Genomic DNA, 5,000 nt, shown 5'->3' with positions numbered 1-5,000 from the left:
TACTGTTACTACTCTGCTACTACTGCTACTACTCCTACTCCAATACTACTGCTACTATTTCTACTACTACTATTGCTACTACTCTACTACTTATGCTACTGCACTACTCTACTACTAGTGCTATTACTCCTACTCCAATACTTCTGCTACTACTACTACTGCAACTGCGCTTCTGCACTACTATTGCTACTCCAGTGTAACTACTACTCTTCTACTACTACTCTACTGCTACTACTACTACTCTACTACTGTTACTATAATACTACCACTACTTCTACTACTGCTACTCTACTACTACTACTACTGCTACTCTACTACTGCTACTACTACTACTACTACTACTACTACTACTACTACTACTACTACTACTACTACTATTACTATTACTACTACTACTACTTTTGCTACTACTACTACTGTACTACAACTACTGCTGCTACTACAACTGGTACTATGACTACTACTCCTACTGCTACTACTAAAATGTTTTCATTTCACCTTTATTTCATTCTCGGGGATACATTGAGGTGTGAACCTCATTTTCAATTATGCAGCGCAACAAGATCACACGATGCAGTAAAGAATGAACAACACAAATCACGAAAATAAGAAACGTCAAGAAGACAAAAAGTCAAGAAGACAATAAGAACACAAACACCAACATTGGTTAAAACAATTCCTAGTTAAAGCAAATTCTAATGAATTGACTGATTCTTAAACAATGAGGTTTGTAAGCATATTTTCAAAATGTCCCGATGGTATCAAGGAATCAGTATTTAAAGTGCACTGGGTCCGGAGGAAATATGAAAGCATCTACTGTAGTGTAACCCAGTCCTGAGAGCGGGTTGCGATAGTGAAGTTATGAAAATTGATTTTTTTTTTTGGTAAATACAATGATGTGTACAATGATGTGTACTGTAGGCACCAGTAATAAATCCAAGAGTGGAGTGATATATAGCGTCTTAGGGCTTAAGGGCGGTAAAGCAGCATGTCTATATATTACCTCAGCATAATCCAAGACAGAGAGTAACACAGTCTCAACAATTATTCTTCTACTAAACATGGAGAAGTGTCTGCTTTCTCATATAGTACTGTCGTCTGCGTACGGATGGACACTACAGGTATTCAAAGACCGGACAATATCATTGATATAACTTGTGAAAAGGACCGGTCCTAAGATCGAACCTTGAGCGACACCTTTTGTTGTCGATAAAAATGCAGATTGAACATTACCTGTTTTCACACATTGCTGTCTGTCAGAGAGGTTGTTTTGGGAACCATCTAAAAGACTTAGGCTCACGGCCAATACTTAGCGGTCTGTGTAGGAGCAGAGAATGATCAACTGTATCAAAGGCTTTTGATAGGTCAATGCACAGAGCAGCACAATGTTTCTTTTTGTCCACCGCTGTTACAATATCATTTAAAAGTCAAGATGTTGCAGAGCCGGTGCCGTGGTTCGTCCTGAAGCCAGACTGGTGAGGGATCAACACAGAATATCGAGCCAGGAAAGTCTTGAGTGGATTGTTTGCTATTGATTCTATTGTTTTTTACAGGCAGGACAATTTAGAGATGGGACAACACTTATTAGGATCACTATTATCTCCTCCTTAGTGCAGTGGAGTCACGGTGAGCAACTTTCCACACGTGGGGAATTGTACCTGATGAAATGAATAAATTAAAAATGTGTTATTTAATCTGCGCGTTATCTAATCATCAAGGCAGAGAGCTGGAGTCTTCTCCGGTTGCTTTCTTCGAGTCAACGCCACGAAGTGCTCCAGTAACTACATTAGGAGTGAGAAGATGGAGGGTAAACTGAGGGACGGGACAAACAGTATGAACAGAGACATCCATATCTGGATTACTCATAGAATTACCACATCCCATTTTCAAACAGTTGACCAGCTGGAGCAATACGTTTGTTGAAAGCTGTGCACGTTTCGCTGTGATCGGATATTACACACGGGCCAGAATTTACATGTACGGGCAGGGAAATTGTGTTTTGTATTCTTAAGTCAATTCACTACTTTCCACAATTTGGCTGGATATGAACAACAACTGAGGATTGATTTAAGATAATAATCAGATTAAAATTTCCTCACTGACGATGTCATTTCATTTCTTAAATGCCTAAATCAAGCCAATGGGAAGGGTCTCCAGATTATTTAGCCAGAACCCAAGCCTTATTCTTTTCTTGGAATGAGGCTCAGAGGTGAACCAAGGACTAGACCTGTCTTTAGTTCTTTGCTTTTTGAACGGGGCATGTTTGTTTACCACTGAGTTGAAGTAATTTATAAAATGATCCGGTGCTAGATCAACGTCCAGGACTTCTAATGTATTTAAAATATCACTATGAAAAGGATCATGTAAGAAGGCCTGCTCATTAAATGGTTAAGATGAGATCAATTCAATTTCACCTGGAAATATGTGTTAGATTAGGCCTCGTTGGGTCAGTAATCAGTTAGGTTAGGTTGAGATTACCGCATACCTCTCTCCAACAGTCGGACAATATTGGTCAACTAACTGAGATTCAAATCCCCCAAAACCCCTGAATCCCCTCTATCTCTGAATTACCATATTGAGAGATTAGATCTGCCAATTTATCAATGGTGACCGATGCAGCAGTGGGGAGGGTCTATAAATCCAAATTGCGACATCCGAATTATGACGCCCTAAATTGACCTTCGGGGCAAGAAATTCAAAGCCTTTCAGTACAGTGACCTTATTGATAACTGTAGCTGAGAGACATGATTTAATGAAAATGGACACCCAACCTCCCCTTGCATGTCTGTCTATTCTCAAACATGATATTTTTTTAAAGAAACCTCGGAATCGCTGATATTTACCCCAATATATTGGGGTCTGTTTGGGAAAATAGAATCTTGAGCTGATCATCTTTTTGATTTTGAAACAGACTCCTAATATTCAGATGAATTAGACCCAGAGCTTTTCTATTTTTAAAAGTATGTGGATTCAATGAGGAGGCTTAGAGGAATGCATTGAGGGGGAAGTGCTATGGGGCGGTAGGGGAACCGCATTTAGATTCGAAGCAGCTACAGTACAGTGATGATACTACTACTACTACTACTAGTACTACTACTACTACTGCAACTTCAACTACTGTTTCTCTACTATTACTTCTACTAATATTACTACTATTACTGCTGCAACTACTACTACTACTACTACTACTACTACTATTACTTCTACTACTACTACTACTACTACTACTACTACTACTACTACTACTACTACTACTACTACTATTACTTCTACTACTATTACTACTACTACTGCTACTACTATTGCTACTACTCTACTTATACTGCTCCTACTTATACTATGACTACTACTTCTACCAATGCTACTTTACTATTACAACTACTACTGCAACTACTAATACTGCTCCTACTCTACTAATATTACTACTACTAGTACTTCTACATTACTCTACTACTACTGCTACTTCTACTACTGCTACTCTACTATTACTACAACTATGACTGCTACTACTACTACTACCACTGCTCCTGCTGTACTACTACTACTACTACTACTGCTACTTCTACTACTGCTACTCTACTATTGCTACTACTACTATTACTTCTACTACTGCTACTACTACAACTACTACTGCTGCTACTCTACTACTTCTACTGGTACTACGACTACTACTGCTACTTTAGTAGTGCAACTACTGCAACTACTGCTACTCTAATACTGCTGCTGCTACTACTAATAATAATACTACCACTGCTACTCTGGTACTACTACTATCACTACTACTGCAACTACTGCTACTACTGCTACTGCTCTAGTACAACTACCGCTACTACTATTACTACTACTAATACTAATACTACTACTACTACTACTACTACTACTACTACTACTCCATCCATCCATCCATCCATCCATCCATTATCCATCTATCTATCTATTTATCTATCTATTTATCTATCTATCTATCTATCTATCTATCTATCTATCTATCTATCTATCTATCTATCTATCTATCTATCTATCTATCTATCTATCTATCTATCTATCTATCTATCTATCTATCTATCTATCTATCTATCTATCTATCTATCTATCTATCTACCTATCATCCAGCCGTCCATCTACTCTATTTATCAACCTAAGACTCAAGGAACCAAGAAGTTTTTAAAACACTTTGGGATGAGGAGAATATTACATTACACATAGTTTGTGCACTCCGGGCTGACACGTTTACTTTGATTTATCTGTATTTTTTATGCGGTAAATGTAAAAGTCGCAACCAGGTTCAAAAGCTAAAACCAAGTACACGGGTACCATTGAAACCTGCTGTGAGATAATGAAGTGTATAAGCAGCTAATGGTGTGATGCATACAGGAGGGAATGTAAAAAAGCGCTTCAGAATACTCCACAGGAGGTGAAATATTGATGGCGGTCGGGGGTTCTCTGGTGCCTGGGTGTCTGACTGGTGCACGCGGCTGTCAGGAGCTTCCACCGCCCTGAGCGATGTGGAGCTGCCGGACCTGGAACCTCCAGGCTCTCAGCTCCGGTGTTTTTCCCCCTTAAGTCGCTTTAAAAAGGTTGTGCACGCTTTGTTTTCATCACAGCAGTGAAACCGGATCCGCGTAACAGTCGTCCACTCATTCAATCAATCGATTTTTCTGTCATAAACTGCTCTCTCTCTCTCTCTCTCTCTCTCTCGCTTCTCCCTGCTTCTCTTTATCCTCCTGTCTTCCCTCCTCCGACTCGCATCTCCCCAGATAGTGGCCGAGCGTCCAGCAGCAATCAAAGGAGTGGTTCGAACTTTTTATTTTTAAGTTTCGCCCTTACGCCCCTCACGTAATGCGCAGCACAGTTCCAAACTTTCCTCCGTGCTGGACGTTCGTCCCCCCTACGGTGTAATACGGACAAATCCACAATATGCCGACAGCGCAAAACCTTACCCCACATTTCAGGCAAAGGTTAACGTGACAAGGAGTGACTTAAAAATGTATGTTCCGGTT

The sequence above is a fragment of the Zeus faber genome (genome assembly GCF_960531495.2).
Source record: "Zeus faber genome assembly, chromosome: 12".
NCBI classification, from domain to species: domain Eukaryota; kingdom Metazoa; phylum Chordata; class Actinopteri; order Zeiformes; family Zeidae; genus Zeus; species Zeus faber.
The sequence above is the reverse complement of the archived record's forward strand: the minus strand, read 5'-3'. Positions refer to the sequence as shown.